The sequence below is a fragment of the Mesoplodon densirostris genome, chromosome 2, assembly GCF_025265405.1.
Source record: "Mesoplodon densirostris isolate mMesDen1 chromosome 2, mMesDen1 primary haplotype, whole genome shotgun sequence".
Lineage (NCBI taxonomy): Eukaryota > Metazoa > Chordata > Mammalia > Artiodactyla > Ziphiidae > Mesoplodon > Mesoplodon densirostris.
This window is the reverse complement of record NC_082662.1, coordinates 63842865-63858858: the sequence shown is the minus strand read 5'-3', so window position 1 is coordinate 63858858 and position 15994 is coordinate 63842865. Positions and strand designations below refer to the sequence as shown.

The window sequence follows — 15994 nt, the reverse complement described above, 5'->3', positions numbered from 1 at the left end:
CCTATGTTCCTTCTGTTATTTCTTGTTCAATAACATAGAGTTGTTCCCTCTTAACCATCTTATAAAACATCTTCTAACTGGCATGTCTTACTCCCTTCAAACCAGGACTCCCACTCTTCCCAGAGAACTCCGTGGATGCCACACTTATAAATAGCATGTTCATTCCTGTCTAATTGCCTTTTTTTATTCTTTTCTTCCAACTCCAAATTTCCTTGGTAATCCCTCTCTTGTAGAACTCCTAGTAAGGTAGGGACCAACACAAGTTCTATTTCTCTGGTCTTCTCTAACCGGAGTGGTTAGAAAAGTGGCTTCAGCCCCCACTCACATCCTCTGTGCTCCTGTAGCACCCATTAGTACTCTGTCACAGTACCTATCACAGTGTGCTATAACTATCTACTCACATGATTGTGTCTCACACTCAATCATGAGCCTTCTGATGACAGAAAACAATCTGTCTTGTGCAACCTTGTAGCCCCACGTGCCCAAAAGAATTTGACTCTTAGTAAGTTCTCAGTGAAAACTTGTTAACATATTTAATAAATCTCTCCCTTCTCTAAATGCTTAACTCTAAACCAGAAGAGAAGTTTAGCAATAGGCCAGGTATCTGAAGATGCACAAGGCAACGACTAGCATGCAAGGCCCCAGCATAAAAGAATATTCATGAACAATGTTTTATTTTTAACTGTTCCCCCCTACCCACCCACCAAAGCTCCTTAGAGGCAGAAATCATACCTTACTAGCCCGTTGATCCTTTGATAGTGTCTTTGATCCCATGACAGGGCTGGTAACTGAGAATCTGGTGATTTGAATGTTTAGGCTTCTAGAACACATGATTCCAGTGTCTTATCACAGCAACTATTGGCTGAGCTAAAACACTGTCCTAAAAAATAGAATACAGTTTCTCTCTTTATTTCTTTATATATGGGCCTAGCAAATCAAAGAAGACTACTGTATGTTTTATTTTCATTGGTGCATGTAATGGGCTCATGGTTAAAGCTGCTTTGAAAAGTGTGGAGTCAGTCTTCAGAAACGTTTCCTAACTTAACAAGTTAAAATATCTCCAGAACACTTAGATTCAAATGATGCTAATGGTACACAGTCTTTACCTGCAACTATGGTGTGATCCTTTTAAAGCCAGAAATTTGACTTATACAATCGTTTTGCCATAACACGTGGTAATTCTACACATTGTGCAGAGTCAATGACCAAATTATAACGACTAAGAGCTAACTTAGTAGTGGTGTAGAGGGCAATATCAGTGTGGAATGAAGTAGAGAAGTATCCTAATGGAATGACATTTCAAACCTTCCCATATAAACATTCCCTAAACCCCTTTATGTTCTTTTGAACATAGCTACTGCCATTAGTTTATGTATTGTCTATGGCTGTTCTTGTGCTACAATAAGCAAAATGGAATAGTTGCAACATACTTTATGGCCCACAAAGCCAAAAATATTTACTATCAAGCCCTTTACAGAAAAAAAAATTTTCAACTCTTAGTCTAGAGCAATACCTGACACCCAATAGATATGCAATAAATGTCTTTTGTATGAATGAATGAAATAATAAATAAATGAGTCAGAGATAAAAGTTAGTTAGATAATACTCCACCATGCCTTCAAGGGTCCCTTGTGTGTCTTGAAATGTTCGGAGACACTGGCATAGATATCCAGTCATATTCTTTGATCTATAGAGGGTCCATGTTACTGTAGAAGGGAATTTGAATTTAGCCCACAGTTGAGGTTGATTTGTATAAACATTTTTTGTTGGTCTAATGTCTTTAAAGAAGATTAGACTAGAGGAAAATATAATTAAGTTCCCTGAAAGAAAAGTCCCCTAAAGCTGAGCAGGCTATAAGTGGAACTATTAGGGAAAGTAGAGATCTGGGTAATAGAGGACTGTGACTGACATTTCTTTGATCCCACTGCCTTGGGAAGGATTTTGCTGCAATATCAAGAATGGAACTGTGCATTTCACTGTGGACCCCAAAATTAGACTGTGAAATCCCACTTCTTGGAAAGAGCATGTTAAAGGAAGCAGAGAATTTCCCCTGCTGGCTATGTTTCTTAGCTTAGGCTGCTATAATAAAATACCATAGACTAAGTGGTTTATAAACTACAGAAATTTATTTCTAATAGTTCTGGGGGCTGGAAATCTGAGATCATGGTGCCAACACAGTCAGGTTCTAGTGAGAGCTCTCTTCCTGGTTTGTAGATGGCCGTCTTTCTTGCTGTATCCTGCCATAAACAAAGCAGAGAGAGAGAGAAGAAGCAAACTTTCTCCTGTCTCTTGCTGTAAGGGCACTAATTCCACTCATGAGTGATCCATTTTTATGACCTAATTATGTTGTAGAGGCAGCAACTCCTAATACCATCACACTGGAGGTTAGGATTCCAATATATGAATTTTGGGGGAACACAAACATTTGAGCCATAACACTTTGGTTGTTAGTATTTTGATGGAAATGCACACCCAATTATGGTGCAAACCAGAGGTCAAGAGAACAAAAGGTTGTTTTGAAATTCAGAATCTAGAGTTGAGGTATTGCAGAGCTGTAGGCAGTTTCTCTGATTATATATCAGAACCCCTTGCCAGAAATAATTGAAGTGTGGTATCTCTGAAAAAGAGTAGCTGTCTGCCTCATCAAATTGATAGGAGCTTATTGCATTGAGATTTGGAGTATTGCTGGAAATGTAACAGAGTCTTACTTACTCCTTGGTGATGCCAGAGATATGCTGGATCTAGTATTTGTTCAACCTCAGAAGAAATGAAGATTTCAGTTTAATTTTTCATTGAAAAGAAACTAAAAGGAACTTATGGTATGACAAAACACCTCTGGGGATTTAATTCTAATTGATTTCAGTTTAATTTTACATAACAGCCAGATCTAGACAAACTTCTATATCCTCCAAACTCAGAAATCATTTTTTTTCAATCACAAAGTACGTTGAAGTCTTCTTTCCAAGTTAATTTGGATTCAGACTACAGAAAATAGCAATAGACTGTGAGATGAGAAAGGAGGGCTAAACTACACTATGTTATACAATTTCCAAATGTGTTCATGTTTCCCTCCTCCCTCTCTGTGAGTGGAACCTGCCCTGAAACACACAGGACCTTGCCTTTCAGAACTCAGCCACATCTCATTACTCAGCCATCGGTAGTATTCATCGTGCATTGACTGGGAGGAAAACATAAGCCAAACCTTTTTTCCTTGAAGGAGCACAGCTCACACTGAAGGCAATAAATAATGATACAGAATCAAAACAAACAGCAGCTCCTGTGGAGTGCAGGACAGCAGGTGTACTTTGCTAGAAAGTTAGAATCTCAAGAATTTGGTCTCTGGTGGTAATAGACACAGGGTACTGGGAAATATGAAGCAATGTGGACTTGTATCCCACAGCCATGACCAACATACTCATTAGAAGAGTGAAAAGACAGAGTGGAATTGTGGGGAGCTGTGTGGACTGTATAGGTGAACATTTGAAAAAATAAAAGAAATAAAGGAGAGGAAAGGAAAGAAAAACTATCTTTTGTAGTAAGAGAAAAAGAAAAGGTCAAGAGCCTATGTAACAACAACAGGGTGTCTTTCTCCATTGTTCTCTTGGAGCCCCAAAATACAACTGTTCTTTTCTCTTTATTATGTCCTTTTTCTTTGTCTTCTATTCCTACCCTTTCCTTCCATATAAAGGAGTGTAAAATAGAACTAATTTAGTACTAAAATTTTTAAAGCATTTATTGAGTACTAACAATAAGTGGAAAAGTGAATTAAACACATTAATGCACACACAAACACACACACAGTCTTGCTCTGAAATTTACAGAGTTGGAGAGTAAGAGAGGTAAATAATTATAATAGAGAGTAATAATGACCAATTATTTATTCCATTCCAATTATCCCAAAATATTTAGTTCATATCTTTATGATAGTACTTATTACATGGTATTATAATTGTATAACTGCATAATTTGAATATCCCTCTAGCTTTAAAAGTAATTTTGTCCTTTATTGGATTCTGAGATTTTATATGTGTTAGAAAGGAATTGTTAAATTCTTCCAGAAACTGTCAGAAATGGAGTATTTATTTGCTGAAGTTTTGACTTGATTTTACTTTTGGTTTCACACTTTTTCTTTTTTACATATTTATAGTTGACATGGAATTTGTATTTTTATCTGAGTCAGTTTAGATAAAGAGAAAATCTTGAAGATCTTATGCTGTTTTTGTTTGTTTGTTGGTTGGTTTAATGCGTGCTGATCTCTTGGCACACTTAACAATTCTGATCCAAGGAAGATCAGCTTTGAAGATCCTTCCAAGACATAGCTTTGAAAAAACAAAAAAGTGAAAATTCTGTGTTGCTCGTTTTTGTCTTTGGATAGTTTAACTCTGGAGACAGATTTTTTAGAGAAGAGTTCTGTGTTGTCATTTGTTTGTTCTTAACTTCTGTGTTTTCTGGGTGATAAATTGAGAAAAAGAACAAAAAATATATATGAGACTGATGAAGATGATTCGGCAAGTATTGGTGCTAGTCATCTTTCTCTCTGTTGGCATTTACCAGGAAAACACTGAGTCACAAACTGTAGGGAAAAATCTGTGGCATCAGAAATTGAAGAATGATTATCCACAGAGTCTTTCAGCCTTTTCATTGATTGAACAGAGTTGCATGACAAAATAACTGTTGTTAAGGGATGTAGACCCTTTAATTTACTTGGAAAATGGAAAGCTAGTCATTTTTGTGAGGATTTTCAGCAGCCTGTGAAACTTTACCCATCACAGGTAGAGTTGGGATTGTTTCTATCTTTTAGTACTAAAAAGCTTTATGTATTTCTCAAGGAAAATCATTTCATTTTCTTCTCTGCTCCATTTCTTGAATACATAAAATAGAAAACAAAAATAAAAGCTTCCTTACTCTTCTAATAATTATGGGATATGTACTGAGCAGTAATACCCAACTGGATTTCACCATGAGTGTCCTGTATGTCAAAGGAGTAAAGGAGAAAAGGAGAAAAACTAATAGTGGAAACTGATCTGAGCAAAAGTATAAGCTTAAAAGCAGTAGCTTGCTAAAGGCCCTATTAATAAAAGTTAGTTATTTTCATCTTTCTTCACTAAATGGATGCTGACTGATATTATTAATAAAATGTTATTAATAGACAAATCTACATTTACTTTAATGTAGACTTCTTTTTACCTCTGTCAATATTCTTAGGTCTGCATTCAAAAGCATTCCATTAAGAGAGCCATTCTATCTTGATATTTTAGAACTACAGTTATGTAGGTAAGTAGCTAAATCTGCCCTCCTCATAAGCAAAAATTTTAATAATTCAAAAATATTTTTTGTGGGGCTATGTACTTTTAATACGAATAAATAACAGACAACTCTATTGTGAGGTTGAAACCAAGACATTGTTAGCACACTCCTCTTCACAGGGAAAAGGGGAAAATCTTTCTTCTTTACTTTTACATTGGCTCACATATAATCTTAAGGAAATGAAAATCTTCTTATACTTCATTTTAGAGAGTGTATGTCATGTTGATTACTAATTGCTCAGATAAAGTAAGAAAGGCCCATTTAAGTAGGAAACTACTACTGATTTGCAAAACCAAAGAAAACAAAGCAAAACAAACAAAAAAACAGAAGCAGAATCTGAATTGTGTAAAACAGATGTTTTCATTAAAAAGGAGAGAATAGATTTAGTGAATGCAGTGATTAGTAGGTAGAACCATGGTTGTTGTGGTAAGAAAGGTAAACTTTATGCTGATAATTAAAAATATCATCATGGGAGTGCTAATGGAGTGACGATATATAGATATCTAGATGGAAAAAATAGAGAAAGAAAGAAGGAGGGAGCACGCTTGATTGTATATTTTCATTTAACGTATGAAGGGAAAGGAAAACAGAGATGAGAATCCAGAAATAAGGACCAGCCAATTTTAGACTGGAGCGTTAGACAGGAACAGGGAACTGAGGAGGAAACCAGCGGTCATGAACTTGCACTGGGGTAAGGTGAACAGCTTGGCAGAAACACACCTACTACACCATCACACACCAGGTTCATGAAAATGGGGAATGCCAACACCTGGTGCAACGTTTCAATCCACAAAAATTCCATAGGTGAAAGGAAGGTGAAACAAAGTAAGAAAACTTTTTGGAAGATTATCTGAAGTAAATGATTAGGTTAAAGAGTATTAGTAAAGGAGATAGTATCCAGATACTCACATTAGGTGTTCAGATTTCTTTAACTTCTTCTTCACAATGTTCTCACATTTTTCTCCTTCCTTCTAATGAGGATTGAGTGTTTATTATGAGTTTGGCACAATGGTAACCATTTTACATTTGTTATCACATTTGATCCTCTTCACAACCTTATGGGTTAAACTTGTAATTACCTTCAATTTGTAGATGAAGAAACTGAGATTTAGAGTGGTTATGTAATTTGACCAAAATCCATAGACAGTAAGTGGGAACTAGGATCCAATATCTAGTCTTCTTTATTCTAACGTCTATGTTCTTAACTATCATTCTATATTGCCTTTTTTATGATCTAATAAATAGATTAGTAGTATTAAAAAAAAACTATATACACCTGGAGCATAATCCAGTGGTTCATTTGTGAATCAGAATCATATTCCTAGACCTTATGCCAGATCTTCTGAATTAAAATGTTTGCAAGTAGGACTAAAGCATGTGCAGTTTTTAAAAGTTACATAGGCGAGTTATAAAATACCATGGGAAAACAAGGAAGAGATTATAAATTAGACTGTTTTCTGAAGGAGATTTAAGCCATGTCTAAGTTCTATGTGGTTTACAGTGAAAAGAAGCTCAGCCTCATCTGTCATCTAGAAAATGCAAATCAAAGCAATAATGAGATACAATTTCATACCCCCTAGAATGACTAAAAAAAGACTCATAATACCAAGTGTAGGTTTCGATGTAGAGTCAGTAGAACTGCTGCTGAGAGTATAAAATGGTAGCACCATTTTGGAGAACTGTTTTGGTAGTTTCTTATCAAGTTAAACACACATAAATCTCCTTTTGCAGAAATTCCACACCTAGACATGTACTCAGGAGAAATGAAAATGTATGTTCACAAAAGACTTATACATGAATGTTCATAACAACCTATCTCATAAAAGTCAAAAATTGAAAATAACCCAAATATCCATATACAAGAGAATGGATAAACAAGTTGTTGTATATTCATGATTGGAATACTACTCAGCAATAGTAAAGAACAAATGAATGATGCATGCAGCATGGACAAATTTTACAGGCACTATGCTGAGCAAAAGAAACTAAATGATTCTATTTATATGAAGTAAAAGAATATGCAAAACTGATCTACGATAACAGAAATCAGAAAGTGATTGTTTCTTATGTGTGTGGACAGGGCCAGGGGTATATTAGAAAGGGGCATGATTAAATTTTCTGGGGTGATGGAAATGTTCTATATCTTGTTTTGGATGATGGTTACACAGAATTGTACACATGCCAAAATTCACTGTGTCTAACACTTGAGATCTGTGCATGTAAATTATATTTAAATTTAAAAAAATGTACTTTCTATTATCACCGCCTTCCTACATTTACAAAAGAGAAAACTGAGGCTCAGGGCAGTTAGGTGAGACTATAATACTCTCAGGTTATAGAATATACATTAGAAGTAAGTTCTAATGGTCTCCTTATTTTGAGTCATTTTTTTTCATTCTCCAATAGCTCTCATATAATCATGTCTCTCCTTTACAATGTGTCTATGAAATTAACAAAAAACAAACAAACAAAAAACCCACAAAAAACAAAACACCAGATTGCAACATTTTTTCCAATGATAGAAGTGTTAAAAGAGAAAAGTGCAAAGGCTAATGCATCAAAATTAGATACCTACCAGCAACTCTGAAATTCTCTTTGTACAGGTGACACTAGCCTCAATGTCCAAGAGTAGCCAACTGTTTTTTTTTCTAAATACCAAAATCCATACCTCTGGAAACAACCAGGGAAGATGACTTGGCACCTTTCTCAGATTACATTTTATGTTAAAGGAATCCCTCCTGCGCTGGTAAATGTAATAAGTAAAATGCATTCCATTTCATCAAATCGCTTCTGTAGACATTCACAAAAGATCAGCTTCTGTGCACTTCAGTCAGATGTGCAGTTATGAAAGTGCCATAAAACCTGTGTGATCACCACCTGCATGTGAAAACTGCCAGCAATAAATTACCAAAATATTTCCAGTGAAAATATGACTTTGACCCAGATGGCAAAATAGGCTCCATTGGCCATAAATCTGCAGGCAGTAAATAGGCAAGTGGTAAATCTGCTATCATTGCTACTGTTTTCTCAACACTTTATGTGTACCGGTTTTTCCTAAGAAAATAAAAATTCTGGAAATATGGAAGAAGAAACCAAACACTGACTAGAAACTCTGACTCAAGGCTGTTACGTTTCTTAAGATTTAGGAAACCTGTCCTTACTATAGCTTATAAGTTCAGGCCTGAGATACTGGGAAGTAAAAAAATAAAAATAAAAGTGTACAGAAAATGATGAATAAAATATATAAAAGGCCTCAAGTTCATTTCCTGTAAGTTTTGGCAGCAAGGATCACCCTGAAAATGCAAAGTTTGTTTTCTTCTTTACATAGAAAAATAAACATTCCCCAAACATTTAAAGTTTCTCTACCTCTCAACTTCTATTTCCTATCACAATTGCTTCTAACCAGAATGAGAGAAAGAATATAGCAAGGCTACTATGAATATGGAGGATAAAACCATCCTCGATTAAGGAACAGTTTTGTAATTATCTTGTTTAGATTTGGAGCACAACTGTACCCTGTTTAGTGGGGATTTGGTTTACTTCAGAAGAGAATGGGTGTACTCACTATCCATCATCCTGTAAAGAAGTGTTTAATCCTGGAGAAAGCAATGACTCAGAAGTACAGACTCTGTTGGAAAGCATCTCCATTACTTGTTAAACCTGGGATATTTGAGCCTGAATCTGAGGCATGTGTTTCAGTGCTCAAGGGGAGTTGTCATGCCTACACAGAGTTAGAGTAGGATCAAGTTATTCCACTCCTTGATTTCTGGACCTGTGTATTCTTGCATTCAGTGACAGAGCACAATTATAAAGGGCTTTGATTCAATGCATGTTCTGGCTCCTAGAGGATGGTACCCACTCCTCTCAGAATAGTGCCTGCAACTTGGCCCTTTAGCTGTGCCTTCAGAAGGCTATTCTAATACATCATAAGGTCAGCAGTCTGGGTGAATTATGGGATTCAACCAGTGGCTACAGTGCATCAGTCTAGTCATGTACCTTCTTTACTGTAAAAGGGTACCCCTACTCAGTGGGATTCCATGTCAGTGGCTCAAACATACTATGAGCCTTTGAATAATGGGGCTGGCTAAGGCCCTAAGAGCAGAAAAGGCAAACCTATATGGAGAATGGATGCCTATTGCCATGGTAACAAACCACTAGTCTTTCCAGGATGCAAGGGAAAAAACACAGTCAACTTGCCATTAAGTGGCAAGTCCCCTCAAGAAATGGTGCCAGTCCAGGGCTTAACATTGGTCTCCATTGTGGGCAGTTGGACACATCAGCAATAGTAGCTAGATCAGCTTTGATAAATGAGAGCTGATGCTCTTGGACCCAGGTGTAATATTCATATTTGCCATCAGGGCCACTTTATGTGCCCATTGTGCCAGCTCATGTGTGGCCAATGGCACATGGTTCATTTAATCTGCTTAGCCAGACCATTTTATCTAGTTGGTTGTTTAGTGTCTCTTCCATTGTAAATGTTCTCTACTGGATATTAACATGTGATACAAAGATCTCACTTTGTGCCCATTCCCATACGTCTGTCTATGTGCCTCTGCCTCATCCCTCCTTGTCTATAATATTCCAGTCCTTTATTTCCAGTCCATTTGCGTAGGCCACCTCTTAACCCCTTTTTGGGCCACTTCTCTTTCCACACAAAGTAGATGACCCATAGCACTACGTGAAACCTCCACTAATTGAGAGAATTTTCCCTCAGACTGTCTTTTAAGGGCACCCTGAGTATCCTAAGTCTATAGTGTAGTCACTTTGTTTTTGACTCATATACAAAGACAACCTTTCTATATTCCAAACTGGGACTACTTCCCCCTCTGTCAAGTGGTCACACCCCATCTCCTTGTGGCCTAGATGTGGTCTGAGGAAGGGGTGCTCTTATAACAGTGCTGGGTACCATGGGGTTCTGAACTATCTGCTCCTGCATATTGTTCGTGTCTTCTTGTCCGGCTGAAGCTCCATCCTAAGTGTACCACTTCCATCTTGTGATGGTTGAAGGGAGAGGTCCAGCAACAATCCTTAGGACTTGGTGGATCTGAAAGAACCAAGCTCATGATCATGTAATTTCTGATAGTGACCACATGGCATCCCATGATCAGGTACTCTGTTTCTCTTAGGACCCAGTAACACACCAGAAGATGTTTTCAAAAGGTATATAATTTTGCCACTACAAATGGCATGACATTCCTTCAGCACCCTAGGAGCCTATATTGTGATTCTCCCACTGGGCAAAATCAAAACACAGGCCCCTAGGGCGTGGGACCTTTGTGGTATCAAAGGATACCAAATTCCATGCGCTATCCTGTCCCGCCACTGATAGCTCCAACATTATAGGGTATACCAGATTCTATAGCCCAAATGGTAGAGCTGTTGTACCTTATCCTGGACCTGACACTGAGCCCTTTTCTGTTCTGGGCTTCACTCAGATTTGTGTCAACCAATACATTTCTAGGTATGGAATGAATATTTTATGAATATGTTCCATTTTAGAACTTTAAAAGACCCACTAGGACATTGAACTTCCTTCTTTGTGTTATAAGGTGCAAGATGCAATAATGTATCCTTTACTTAGGATCCTTCAGATTGTTTTGGACATGGCAGACCCCTTTATCTTCACACGTTCTATCTTCCGCTCTCTGGAATGCATATGTCCTACCAAGGCCTCGAGAATGCCAATTACCTCTTGCTCATCTGGCATATCAATATAATATCACAAGTGAAATGGATTAATATGAAGTACTATGGGTTATCTAGATGGTCAAGTTCTCTTCAGACTATATTATGAGAGAAAGTGGAAGAGTGAATATAGGTCTGGGGCAAAACCATAAATTAATACCGTTGGTCAATTCATGTGAATGTGAACTGTTTCTGATGGTCTTTCTGATTGATATAGAAAAGAACGTGTGTTCCAGGATAATGGCTTCATACAAAGTTCTGGAGGCCATATTAATCTGCTCTAGCAAATATACCACATATGGTATGGCAGCTGCAAAAGGCCTATCACTGGGTTAGTTTTGCAGTTATCTTCCAGGATTCATCTTGATTCTCTAGGGTTCAGACAGGTGAATTAAATAGTGATGTTATGAGAACAAATAGCCCTGTATCCTTTAAATCCATAAAGGTGGCACAAATCTCCCACCCCTTATCCCCCTCTCAGGATTTAATCATGTTTTTGACTTCCTATTGATTGGAGGTGGAGAGAACAGAGCCAGGGTCTTTCATTTGGCCTTACCCAGTATTATAGCTGTTACCCAGTGACCAAAGATCCAATAGAAGTGTTTTGCCAATTTCTAAGTGTCATTACTGATTATATATTCAAGGATAAGAGAAATGACCATTAATGGATATACCATAGGGTAGACATTGACCAAGACTCCACTTATTCATTTATCATCTGACCCTTATTTGTCCTCACTCTAACAGAGAGACCATGATGATGGTCTCCGGATATCAATGTTAACTTAAGCCCTATGTCCAACAGCCATCAAAATATCTCAGTATTTGCTTTCCCCAAGTAAATGGCCACCATCCCTTTGGGAAAGAACTGGAGGCATCATTACCATGTACACTTACCATACAATTTTGAAGTCCTTCCACTTGGAGACCTTACCACATCCTTAGTGAATGGGTCCTCTGTCTGAAAACTATCTCAGGTCTGCAAATTGGTCAAGGGATCATGATTTTTTATTGGTGTGGCTGCCCTAATCCTCCTGGCCATCTAACCTTGAGTTTTCTTGCTGGTACAAGCTGAGTAGTACTCTTGTTGGCAGCCTGTCTATCATGCCCTTAAAGTTGCTGTGTTCTATTAACAACAGCTCTGTAACCTCTGTGGGTCAGGTTTCCTTGGCTTCCACTCTGCTATTGCATATATTACCCCTAAAATGTAACCCCCCTTGGATTCTGTTGGTTAAACACTGCCACTTAGTCTCTATTGTTTTGGGGTCCTATCATCCATACTAATATCAGTGGGCAAAGATCTGTAATAGCCCCTCCTCCTTCCAGTCCTGTCCAGAGAGCCACCACTGAACCTTTCCTGATACTGGTACCATGCCTTTAACACATTCTTCATGGTCTTAGTAAATGGTATGTGCCTCCAGCCTTCATGTGGAGCATGATTTTCTAGGTCTTCCAGCTGTACACTGAACATCCATTCCAGCATTTCCCTAAGCCTTCTCCCCACTTCCTTCAGAGCTTGCTGTGAAAATTCTGGCATTTCAACTTTGCTCAGTATGTGCCACCACTTTTTCCATGTTTCTGGGAGTCATCCTTATAGGGAGCTCACAAGATTTTCTGAGGAGGATCCTTGCTAGTTAAATCCTATATCTTTGAGGACACACCCAAGTCAATAAACCTTTTTCTATTGAAGTTTATAAACTAGCCCCCTTGAATAACCACCCTCAAAATCCAGTCCCACATGCACTCACCCCAACACAGTTAATACAGGTTAACTGCATCTGGCAGCTCCTTTGGGGCACAGACAACCTCATTTCACTTGAGCTATGCTATGGCTTTATCACAGATTCAGGCCCAGTACCAGGAGGGGAGGGGAGGGCAGGTCCTGAGGTGGGTACATATTGTCTTGGGTGGAAGAAGACTTAGCACTCTCTTCCAGCATGGCTGGCAGCAGGTACAACCTCTCAATAGGGTGGGTAGGCCATATCACGGGCTCCAAAAACTCAAAGAGCCTAGGCAGTCACAATTTTTAAGGGCATGTACCCAGGTGTCTCCGTCCTGGCCTTGGCATTAGTTGGTGTTTAAACTTTTTTCATGTTCGTACATTCTAACTATTAAATCCAGAACTGGGCCCTCAGCTTTCTCCAGCCTTCCACTAGAGCAGATACTAGCTTCTTTGTATAAAACCAAAGAGGGCCACTGGCTTCACATCTAGCTTTCAACTGAATCTAAACTTTTTTTTTTTCTATAGAACAGTATTGTACAATAGAAATATAATGTGAGCCACATAAAAATTTTCAAATATTTTTAGTAGTCACATTTGAAAAAGTAAAACAAAAAGATGAAATTAATTTACAATAAATCCAAAATATTATCATTTCAACATGTAATCAGCATAAAAAATTAATGAGATATTTTACATTTTCTTTGTAGTGAGTTTTTATAATCTGATGTGGTTTTTATACATATATATAGCACATCTCAGTTTGGTCCAGCCAAATTTCAAGTTCACAATAACTATACATGTTGGTGGCTTATTGTATTGGGCAGCATGGCTATAGAGCAACTGTGACACTTAGCAATAGCTATCAAACCCTGTTATTTTTGCATCTATTATTTTTCCCATACATTTCAACAACAGTAGCAACATCAGCTTGCTAGTGTATGCCCTTCTATCCATATATCCTCATGCTTCACCAAATTACCAGAGGTGAAAGTTTCAATTGGATGGCCACTTCGTCCCAGGTGCCATCTGTGTGTCCCTTGTACTAGTGATGCCAGGTGGCATGTCATCCAGTTCCAAACACCAAACCCCACCTTCCAGCCTGCCATCTCCAATTATGCTCATGGTAGTGACTGTCACAAGTTCAATTCTCTGGAAGCAGATGCTGGCTTTGGAATGTAAGATGTTTATTAGAGAAAAACACCTGTGAAAGGAAAGATCAAGGAAGCAGGACTTGACAGAGGAATATGTCAAACTGCGATGACTGCTAAAAGCTTTGGCTAACCTGGTGGGGAAATTCGAGAGCTAAAATAGCCACCAGAATTATCCCATGTCAGTGAAATGGCTGGGACATTATACTCCTACCTTGCTCAGGCATTGAATCTCAGCTGTTTGGAACAGGCATGTCTCTGCAGCTAATGCCAGCTATGAAGAAGCTGACAGCTGGATGCCGTCTGCTCACCATCCGCACCCCCCACCCCACCAGCAGCTGCACAGCAAATCCTTTCTTGAAGAGGAATGGGGGAAGCACACTAAACAGAGGCCACTGGTCATCTTCGGATGTAGAGTCTCTGCTAACTTGGTGGAAGCAAAAATCTAATTGGAGTGGGTTAAGGAGTGAATGCAACTATAAAAAACTTGGCAAGATGATTTACTCTGAGGTCAAACAAGGGAATGGGGGAGAGATGGAGGGGTCAAGATGGATTTTATCTTTAAAAAAAAATAAGAGAAACCAAATGATGATCCTCTAGAGATTAGGAAATGTTACTATTAATAAAAAATAAGATAATTTGAAGAAAAAAGTTCTGTGAAGCCATAAAGGATGTAATAGAGGCACAATTTGCAGGGCTGGGCTTTGACAGAATCAGGGATATTTTGTCCATGGTAATAGTCAAGAAGGCATATTGTGTGAGTGTAGATGCAGATTAATTGATAGAGTTGGGAGTGAGAAAAGGAGAGATTTCCTACTTAAGTATATGAAACAAGTTTTCCACTAAAGTGGTGAAACTTGGGTGGTCGGAGGAGAGGTGGAAAGGAAAAAGAATAATACAGGAATTTTGTGGAAATAGAAGGTGAGAAACTGTTGAACATAGGAAAGCCATCATGTTAAGGAAGTGAAGTCGAATGACACATATTTTTAAATTCTCATTTGAGTTTTGTGGAAATGAATCTGAATTCAGACCAGACGGCAAGTAGCTGGCAAATATTTGGATCTTACTGGGTGTTATGAGTTTCCTAGATGAATGTGATAAAAGATAATCAGGGTGAGGGCATTAAGAATGTTTGAAAGGAATTGATCTCACTGATGTACTTTGAAATCCAATTTGAGTAAAAAGCAAATTAAAGACATAAGGGGGATGTTGATTGATAGTGGAAAAGTTGCAAAATTCAGGAAAGAATATAGTAAACCTTTTTCAACCTCTAAGTATGATTCAGTTTATCAGCAATCACTGGCTGACTTAAATGCAAAGAGAAATTGATAGGTAGAAAAAGAGGGGAAGGGAGAGCATTGATGACTGATTTTACCAATACCACATTAGACTGGAGAATTGTTTCCAATGTACATACAAGGAACAGAGACACTGATTGGAATCTTCAAATTAAGTATCTGTAGGCAGTGTGATATAGTGACAGGAATGTTGGATATTGAATCAAAAGACCTGGATTTGCATCCTGACTCTATCATTTTCATTCATTCATTCATACATGCACGCATTTATTCAACAGATATTAGTGACTACTAAGTACTATACACTTTTTAAAAGGCTGCAAAAACAACAATAAATACATCGAGTTCTCTTTTCACAGGATTACATTCTAGTGACAGGGTGGAGAAGGGAGAAAGATCGTACAATGAGGGAAGGAACGAAGGAAGGAAGGGAGGGAGGGAAGAAAAAAGAAAGGTAAAGAATAAATGATGGGGGCTTCCCTGGTGGCACAGTGGTTGAGAATCTGCCTGCCAATGCAGGGGACACGGATTCGAGCCCTGGTCTGGGAGGATCCCACATGCCACAGAGTGGCTAGGCCCGTGAGCCACAACTACTGAGCCTGTGCATCTGGAGCCTGTGCTCCGCAAAAAGAGAGACCGCGATAGTGAGAGGCCAGTGCACCGCAATGAAGAGTGACCCCCGCTTGCCACAACTAGAGAAAGCCCTCACACAGAAATGAAGACCCAACACAGCAAAAATTAATTAATTAATTAATAAACTCCTACCCCCAACATCTTCTTTAAAAAAAAAATTAATGATGTAATTTCAAATTATAAGTTCTATAAAGAAAACA

At 38.2% G+C, this 15994-nt stretch overlaps 1 protein-coding gene across 1 annotated transcript in view; it reads left to right on the top strand.

Moving 5' to 3' along the window:
* NEGR1 (neuronal growth regulator 1) overlaps window positions 1-15994 on the top strand; it is a 920677-nt gene that overhangs the window by 473607 nt on the left and 431076 nt on the right. The gene's annotated exons all lie outside the window — the stretch shown is intronic.